Genomic DNA, 10,291 nt, shown 5'->3' on the forward strand with positions numbered 1-10,291 from the left:
GTGAATGTAAGAAGGGGAAAAAATAAAAAAAGAAAGAAAAAAGAAAGAGGGGACATAAAATATTTGCAGAACTTACAAAAAACCCAGATTTTTTTATCTCCCTCCCTCTTCTTTTTTTTTTTTTTTTTTTTAATTTTCATTTTTATTTTCGTAATGACAGAAGCTGTATTGGAGAAGTGGCCTGGCCAAAGCACCAAGGACTTGTTCATAAACTAAAAAAGGGAAAGGAGGAGTCTGGTTCTGGAGGTGTTGCTCTTTGTGGAAAACAGACTTCAATAACTGGAGCTTTCAAACCATTCCCCCCTGAAAGCAGGGACTGTTACATGCAGAAGGGGCAGGAAAGATTGACCCTTTTCCATTTCTGTCTGATGACAAACTGGTCCTTGTTTGGAGAACAAGTTAATGCAGAATGTCATTACCATATTAAAGTCGTGCTTTCTGACTGGGGAAGGAGAAACTGCCTGGCTTTGGACAAAGATTTGGAGCTGTCCCTTTCTGGGTTTGCTGGCTCCATGGTCTGCTGCTCATGCCATGGGTCGTGAGGAAGGAGAGATGCTGAAACCACTGGCTGTGGTGGGGCAGGCAAGAAGGGAAGGGGAATAATAATGTTCTTCCTCTGAGATGTTTTTCAACATCTAGCACCTCAGTATACTTCTCTGTCACTGTTTCAAAAAGCTTTGTAAGTCAGCCTGGAGGCTTTAATGTTGAGGGACCTGGGCAGTCGTCTTTGCTCAGAGTCTGCTTCTGTCCTGGAGCTGCTTCGAAGGGCTGGGAAAGCTGTCTGATGTTCAAAGTGTCCCTTGATTGGCTTTGTCCACCCAGAGTAGAGTAGCAATTCCAACCATCAGCCGCTGTTGGTGGGTTCTCCAGGGCACCAGGGAAGAAAGCCAGTGGTGGCTGTTGGAGGGTCTGCCTGGGAGCCCACAGTGCAGAGCATGGGCATGGTACGATTGCCGCTGCCCAGGGAGGTGAGCTGGCTGGGGACCGGGCTTTGGTGCCCTGTAAAACCTGGCTGCTTTTTCTTGAGGAACTCTAGGAGTCACTCTACATGAATTCATGCAGTGGGATTTCGCTTTAGAGGAGATTTGTCCCCCTGTAGAAGCGATACAACTTATTTCCATGGAGTAGAAACAACGATCTGATATTATTTTACTATCCTTCCACACAACAGCCAGGAGTGGAATGATGAAGCAGCTGTGCTCGGGATCCTATGGCAGCACTCACCAGGTGATCTTGAGAGATTTCCCAAACGTCCTTGCTGTGGCAATCATCTGCGGCAGTACCTGATTGTCTTGTAAAGCAGCAGCTCTTGACGTAAAGCATCATCTGAATGAATAATTATACGTCACAAGGGTGTAAGTTGTAGCAATCAGGCACTAGGCTTTGTTTTGGCTTTACAGCATTTGGCATGGGGGCTCTGGTGTCTGGGACTCCGGTGCAGCAACAGGCTGATGCAATTCACCCCAAAGTCCCGTTTGAAACTCCTTCATCTAGAGTTCTCTTGTGTTTCTGCTCTGCCATGGCTGGTAGCATTCATCAGTGATGACTGTGGAGCTGTGGCAATTAGGGGGCTTCTGTTCTTCCTCTTTTGCTCTCCCTCAGCCAGCTACACCTCTGCCCTCTCTACCTTCCTCAGTAGCAGTTCTGGTGGATCAAAGCCCATGTGCATGCCGCTGATGCCCCAGTTTGCAGGTTGGGATATCAGCACAGACCCAGCCCGTGTCAGTGGTTTCAGCCAGCTCGCTGGACCATGCATGGTGCTGGCCCAGGCAGGGGCACGCGTCTCCTCCTGCCATCAGCACAGAATCCCTAGAGGAGGAAGGTTCCTCAGGCAAAGCTACTTATTGATGTGCCTCAGCATGGGCATTTGCTGGCAAGGCAGAGCCACCAGAGCATTGCTCAGTGACCTGAGATGTATTTGGTTGGAAAATGTCTGGTTCTGTTCTCGTCTGGGAGCCATTTGATCCGTCCCCAAAGACGCAGCGTAGCAACGGCCCTGGGGCCCTCCCATGGGTGACAATGGATATGCTGGGGTCTGTAGAGCAAACTGCGTTGTCTACAAGTCAAAAACTCTTAGAGACCCGTTTCTAGGTGGGATTGTCAATATAGAATAACAAAGCAAAAAGCACTCCAGGGTATATGTTATCAGTGATTATTTTTAACTTAGTTTTTACTGTTTCTGATGTGTTCTTTAATCTGTCTTCTTGATGTTTATTTTTCCATTTGTGATAAGGGTCATATGTCATGCCTCCCTTGCATCAGGTGCTATACAAGCATGTAGTGTCCTTCCCCCAAACAGTTCACAAAGTCTTCCCTGTGGATGAGTTCTCACTGGCACTGCGGTCACTGAGTTGTTCAAGCCCTTTAACAGGAGTTTCTTTAGAGGGTGTAGAACTCCTTATTTCCCTTCCCAAAGCAATGAAGAGGTATGAACATCTTTACTGGAAATAAAACAGGACATTAAAAGCCCAATAAAATCTCAAAATATTTTCCATAATCAAAATCAATAATAATTAACAAAACCTCAAAATTCAGTGATTGGATATTTAGTAGTGAGGCTTATTTGTCCTTGGGTTGTTTTCTTGCTTTCTACTGTCTTCCCACATAAGGAAAATGTACTTCCTCCACATTCCCTAAAAACCTGGGACAGAAATAGTAATCTCAAAATATTCTTTCTGATGGTTATCAACCATAACTTCCAAAATACTCGAAATTCTCTGCTGAATTCAAAAGAACTATCTATCTATGAAAAAATGTTGTGTATGCTGTCTGCAGTATGCAGTCAGAGGACAAAGGTAGAACCTTTTTTATGAGTAGGATCTGCACAAAAGACCATTCCAACCACGTTTGATTAGGGATCCACTAAGTATGTATCTGAAGTTGTAGAAACCTATCAGTGAAAATTTAATATAAAGCTGAAGTTGCTCACACTAAATAAACTGAAACAAGGTAAATTAAAGCAGTCATTAATAAAATGTGAAAGAGCAACTTTCTACTGAAGAACTGTCTTAGCTTTGTCTTCAAGGAAAATAGCACAATGAAGGAACTACGTAAGGTCCCACTGGAGCAGTGAGGTCCAGCCTTGAGGCTGCAGGAGCTCCGGGAATCCAACATCTCATCTCAAGGAAAAAGGGCCATAGTATCATCTGGGCTCTGGATCTAGTTGTCAAACAGTGTATGCCACAACCCTGAGCTGCCAATTTAAACTTAGCTTTTTTTTTCTCCCTAGATTTGAGCAATGCCCAGGATTTTCAGTTTCCTGTGGATGAAAAACAACAGACGTGTTCTCCAGGGATGTGTCTTGGTGGGGCTAGAAAGGTGCACTTCCCATATTGTTATTCTGCGTGAATTGCTCTAGTATAAGGTAGGTTCTGATCCACAAATGACTTTTTTCTTTCTTTTTTTCTTTTAAGCTCTATTTTGATTGTTATGGCTGAACATAAAATGGGACGCGACGGGACTGTTTGGTGGAGCTGCCATTGGTGGAGGATGCTGCTTGAGGTTTCCTTGGAGCAACATTGCAGCGGTCTGTGTGATGAGCACCAGAAACCATAATGCCAGGTAAAGCAAATGGAACTCAGAGCTGAAAATTAAATATTTTTAATTAAAATCCACATCTGCAAGCCACTTGCTGGGAGCCAGGGTTTGGCTGCTAAATTATGCTGCCACTCTGGGATCACCAGTGTCAGAGACGGTAATCCCAGAGAGGCAACCAGCAGATCTCACTGGTTAATATTTAAAAAGCTGCTGGCGCCTGATGGAAACTGTTTTGTGAAATACTCTATCAAGGCTGATTGTTTCTGCTTGAGTAGTGTCATACGTGGGCAGCTTAGCTGTCACTTCTATCTACGGGGCAAGCTTGGGCTTCACTCAGGTTCCAAGATGTCTTTAAGCTCTTTTGATTTGATGGTCACTGAATTTGGTGTTATGCCAGCAGTGTGCCATGAGCTGAGATCACACCACCCAGGGTTCTAAATTGCTCCAACTGCTCTTTCAGTGGCTGGGCATGGCATCTCTTGACCACTCTGTCTTCTCTCTGAAATATTTTTAGGCAGGAGGAGGCTAAGGAGAGATGACTAACATGCTGCTAGAGTTACCAGGCCGGGGCTTTGCATCCCACTCACATCCCCATTTATACCACTTGCTGCTGCCTCATGCCCCTCTGCTTCCCCACCTGCTCCGTTGGCCACCTTGCAGCCACCACCACAGCAACCCCCTGAGCAAAGGTTTTGTCTCTGCGTGGTCTGAAGAGACACTCTGGGGCTGGAAACATGTGCCAGGAGAGGTTTCAGTTCACCATCTTCTTTTGCTGTTAACAGAATAACTCTGAATCAGCCTCACGCAATCCTTCCTAATGCGGCTACGGAGGCAGGGAAGAAGTGAGGTGGAGTTAATTACGTTCCTCTGCACCACTCTGTGTACATTATAGGCCGTGAGAGAAAGGGTTTGAAGCTTTTTAGCAATGATTTCAAAGCTGGAGAGTAAAGCAGCACATTTATACCTGGTTAATATGCCTCAGCTCTCACCAGCATTTAGCAACCCCCTACCCTGTCTTTACTGCTATGTTGGTTTGCTATGCAAATGGATCTAACAGTATGTTTTTCATTAAAAACAAACAACAAAACTTGTATACTAACACCTTTTAGCAGGAAAGGAGTAATGTCAAGTGGCAGATTAAGAAAGAGATGCCAGAAATGTTTTAGAAAGGCTTTTGGGAAGAGAAAAGTTGGAGCTTTCTGTTCAGCTTCTGAATTTCAGATTCGGTGTTTAAGTTTGTATCTACTTAAAGGGAGAAACAGGGGTGGTAAGAGAGACTTGAGAATTTACAGACTTCAAACATAAAGATCTCTGCAAGACAAAAGCTTGTCACCCCATATATCTTCCCAATCAGCTGGGAAACAGGACTTAATTGGTCAAGACAGTCCGAGCAAACAGGGTTATCTTTCAGCTTTCTCTAAAAGTGGCCAGATTAATACTTAATTTTGTCAAACGAGAAGTGAAGGTTGGAGAAGCCAGCCCATCTCGCGGAAGGGCTGCTGTCAGCGCCGTGGAGAAGGCGATGAAATGCGAATGGTCAGGTTCACTTTTGTTTAAAATCAATTTCATTTGCTCTAACACAACCTGGTTGTGTTTGTATTTTCAGTAATGGCTGGGAATAATTAATTCTCCTTCATTTAACGGATTCCTTGCTCTCTCATCACTCGAAAGAAACCCCCAAATTATATTAAAAAATTACTTTGACAACAAATTAACTCAAGATTTTAAAGCAGTTGTCAGTGTCCCTTTAAGTCAAATCCTCTTTCCACTTATAGCACAGACGCATGAAAGAGGAGGCTGCTGTTCCGCAGCGAGCACGGAGGAAGATTGAGCTGTGCGTGGGAGGACAGAACAGGAGAACACTCCAGTTACTTGGGCCACTCCTCCAGCAAAATTAATAAGTATTGTTGGAAAGTACTTTATAGAGGGGAAAAAAAAATAGTTAATCTCCTAAGTGTAGTGGAATGATGGGGCTAAGCTGGCAATAATAATAATTAAGGGGAAAAAAAACTTTGTTGAAAAAAGTTGCCTAATTTTCTCCACCATTCAGACTTATTCTGGGGAAACAGGGGATAGCATTTTTGTCACTGCTTCCAAACTGGATATATCACCCAATCTACAAGCCATAACAAATCCTTCTTCTGTTCCAGCTCTATCTGAAGTTATTTTTCCCCCAGAGAGGGAGAATTGCAGCCCCAAACTTGATTCAGAAAGGTCCAGGATATTCAAGCCTTCAAAGGTCATTCAGACACAAACTAAGACAGACCATCTAGCAAGCACCTGGGGATTGAATTCAAAATCAAATCTGGGTAGTACAAATACCCAGAAGAATTTTCTTTCCATTTTCTATTTTGCCCCATCACTCATATATTGTACTATTGAGTTATCTAAAGAAATAAAGCGTGTTTATGTTATCTAGGTATATTCAGCAAACTTTATTCCCCTCCCAAGAGTTCACCCATCAGCTCCAGCCTCCATCCAAGCTTGGAACATGTGGATCTGTAAGTATATCGCTGCATCTTTCTACACCATGTTCCTTACGATGGCTGATCAGCAATACTTCAAAGAAAGGCCAAAACTGAATCCAGACAAACCCCATAAGCCTGCCAAAAGACAGAAGGGGTGAGGAGGGGATCCTTCCTGCTCTCCAGAAGTAACCACAGAAACCTGATGCGTAAAATGAATACAATGCAAATAAAGAGCAATCCAGTCTCCTTTCAACCCTTTGGGGCTAAACTGGCACGCAGGATTCATGTCTCCTTGGCAATACGATCCCTTTCAAAGGCTTACCAAATTCCAGTTCAGATTCCTTACTATAACTCCTCAATTTCAGAAAATCACAACAGTTTCAATACTTAAATAATCAATACTCGTATGTTCATTTTCACAGTAAGATTATTCATGTTCAATCTATAATTAACTGATCTAGTTCCAGTAGCGTCCTTCAGCTTAAATAATCTTTCTTTACTGTTCCCCTGGCTTTCACCATTCTGAACCCTGAATACATTTAAGAAGTGTCATCATAACCTCTTTTAATCTTTAGCTGTTTAAATAAGACAAAGTCCCTTAACCTCTTCATAAGGGAGCCATTGCATTCTTGTCATGTATTTATACCCTTTTCTGCACTCATCCCAGTAAGGTTTTTGTTCTTATTTATGGTACCAGAACTAGATGAAATATTTACACAAGTTTTATCAGTGCTTTGAACATTGATATCTTTTTTTTTTTTTTTTTCTTTTCTTTACCAAAACCAACTCTCCTGAGGCAGTCTAGTCATTCCTTGGCTGACCAATAACCCAGATTCTTTCTTTCCTCTGGCACTTAATGGATTACTTTTTTTCCCAAGGCTTTGGCATTCCATTCTCCAGGACTTGGCGGATCTTTGGAAGAGTACAGCTGTGGCAATTCCAGTTTGAGGCAGAGTACCACTGACCTTTGCTGGTTGATAAAATCTGAGTATTTCATTTCTTCTCGACATCTCTTCAGCCATTTTCAGCACAACTTGCACTTGAAAGAAAGTAAGGGTTGTTTCTGTGCCTGGACAGAACTGGTAAGATGAAGAGAAGTGACATTTCAATAATAATAATAATAACAATAATAATTAATAATTAATAATAATAATAGTAATAATACCTGCATAATGATACTCTAGGGGATTGCCTCTTTAGCCTGTGTTCCTAACGTCGTTACAAATTAGCAGATGAAAAGGGATTTTCAAACACAGTAAGAGTGTTAGTCATGCTCTAAGCATCTTTTTCTACTGACTTTTGCAGAATCACAGATAAATTTTTGTTGCCTATCTTGTTTCCTAGGAGCCACAAACCCCGTTGAAGCATATTATGTGGACTGTGTGGATTGCTGATGGTGCTTCAGCAGCTCCATGGTGGTTTCCTGTGTGCCACCAGTTTAGACCAGTAGGGACTGTCCCAAGTTTTCATTCATTTTTGGATCAAAGATCATATTTTTAGTTGAAGAATACAATTATAAATACTTTATAAAGTGTTAATAAATTATTAATAGAGAGAATACTCAAGTCATGAATAACATGTTATAGATTATTTAAAGCGCATCCGTTCTAGTAGTGTAGATGAATATAAACCTGGCTAATAAGCACAGTATTGAACAGTCCGTAACAACTGATTTACTCATTATTAATATGTCTGTTACTACTTTATTAACCTGTTGTTCACTATTTATGTGATTACCCTGACAGTAAAAGAATCTGAACTGATTTCTTTCGAAACAATTATTTGGAAAAACCTTCTTCTAGATTCTGAATTTTATTGAAGAAAATGCATAAGCATTCTTTTGTTCCTGTTGTAAATTAAAAACATATGATTAATTGTTTTTCATGGCTTCCCTAAAGGTTCTATTCCCTCTGCCACTGCTATCAAAACTCTTTCCCATCAACTAAATCAAGTTAATGTGGAAGCAAGGGAGTAAATGAAAATAATTATGTTCATCTAGGGCTTTGAATGGAAAAGACTACAACTTGACAAATGGCAGTTAATAGGACTGGTGGAAGTGTGGTCCATGTGCAAGTACATTGGTGGGATGGATGGGGTGTTCCGCTCTGGTTGTACAGAATGTTATGTGAGCGCAGCTACTTGGAATGACACTGAGGAAGGAGGAGGTATGGTGAATATCAGGAAGCATTTCCTGGCAGTGAGGTCTGTCAGGCAGTGGAATGATCTCCCCAGAGAAATGGAGGAAGTCCTGTCGCTAGTCAATTAAAGTGTAGTCTAGACAAAACCCCCATTAGGGTATTCTCCTAAGGATGAGTCTTGTAGATGGGGAGGGAAATGACATGAGGGATGGGAAAATGACCTCATCCATCTCTGTCACCTTTAAAATGCAGAGGCTATCTTGATTGGCTACCCTTCCACAGAGGATGCTAGTAAAGATGTTAATCACAGGGATGGTTTCATGATATGGGTGGGAAGGAGTCAGCAAGTATCAGTGACTTACAAGAGCTGGCAAAAAAGCCCTTATGGCACCTCTTCTGGTCGCTTTTTTTTTGGTGAGGTCTGTAAAATAATTAGCTAAGCATATGACAAAACCTCTTTGGTTCATTAATGGTACCCCAACATTTAGTGTTTGGGTTTCATATTCTCAAAAGATAACAAAATAAAAAAAAGATTAAATTGCAGTACACCTAAAAACATTTGAGCATCCTATGCTGGAGACAGTCGTCTTGGCTCCATCCATGGATGCATTACTTTAATGCTGGAGCATAATCAATTAAAAGAGCTCAACTACACCAGGGTAATTGCACCTGGCTTTATTTTCTCTCTCATGACAGACCTTAGCCCTGTGGTCTGTCACAGCAAAGGCTCCTTGGTAGCCGTTGCTGACACAGAGTAGCCACACTGGTGGGAGGGCTGGTTACTCGTGGCACCCACTGGCAGGGAGTCGCTGGTGCGACCAACATCTCTGCCCTCTCCAACCTGGTATCTGGCAGATGGGACATAATCAAGGACCCCGTCTGCCTGCCTGGCTGTGAGGTATTGGAGCAGCTCCCTGTTGGTTTTGCAGGCAACATATATGCAATCAGATTTAGGGTTGCTCCAATTTATGCGGCATTGGCACCTCCAAGACAGCTGGAAACCAAGAGTGGCTTTAAAACATCTCAGGGATGCACCTAATAAGTGCTTAGCTCAAAAACTAGCCCTATGCCTCATGCAGACTGACAAAGGTCTGTCAAACTCTACCTGTGCTGAAGAAAAGGGGAGAAGATAATGATGGTTTTTACCTTACTGAGGCAGGAATTATTTTTGTTGTGTGCAATAAAAGTTTAATAGTGTACATCCAAGGCACAACTGTACAATTCATCTCATAGTCAGAATGTTATCCTGAAAAATACACTTTAGTTAACAAAGCACACAGCAATCCTCTCCTTGTCCAACAGCTAAGTCCTGAAAAATCAGGTAGGGAAGGCTAAAAGTAATTTTGCTCTCGCACAATGTAAATTGCTTTTGACTGTTTGTTTTTGTTTAGGTATTTTTTTTTTTAAATGAGTTTCCAAGGTCATTAAAAATGAATGCAGGCCTTTAAATTTCTAAATACCAGAGGAGCTCCCATTAGCTCTCATCCTCCTGTCAGTGTCTTTTCGGGAATATTGAAGCCACAGATGTGGAGGAAATGCGCCCAGTCGGTAGATAACGCCTGACTGGCCTCTGACCCTGGGGTTAAACTGCTGTCTGGGCTGTGTGGGCCAGTATCCCCCTTCCCAGGGATGGAAAGCTGCCAGCCAGCTGTCAGCATGCCAGGGCATTGCATCCAGCGCAGGGACATGACGATATGATATCTTTTTAATGTCCTTTCCTTTCATGCCCCTCTGCGTTAGCAAGGACGGGGGGGGATTGTGCGAGCCAGCACCAAGCCTCCCATCAGTTGTGTTTTCATAGCTGCCAACTAAATCTGATTAGTTTGTCTGCATTCCCAGGAAAGTAAATCTGCTGTTTATCGCTAGGTCCATCAAATCCTGTGTATTTCGACTGATGCTTGTTAAGGCACATTATTATTTATTTTCCTTATTGTGCAATAGCCACAAGGATTTTTACAGTCTGTTGAATTATAGGTAAATGGGTGGTTTATCAAGCTAATACAATGAGACTGGTAAGCCAGAGCCAGCCTCTCTGAGCCTCTGGTGCAATAAGGGAAGGGACAGAAAGACAGAGATTCATGCAGCTTTGATTTGGTCCTGAAGGCGCTAAGGAGGGAAGAGTGATTGTTGTTGTTGTTGTTAGAGCTG

The sequence above is a fragment of the Falco punctatus genome (assembly GCF_963210335.1).
Source record: "Falco punctatus genome assembly, chromosome: 7".
Taxonomy (NCBI): domain Eukaryota; kingdom Metazoa; phylum Chordata; class Aves; order Falconiformes; family Falconidae; genus Falco; species Falco punctatus.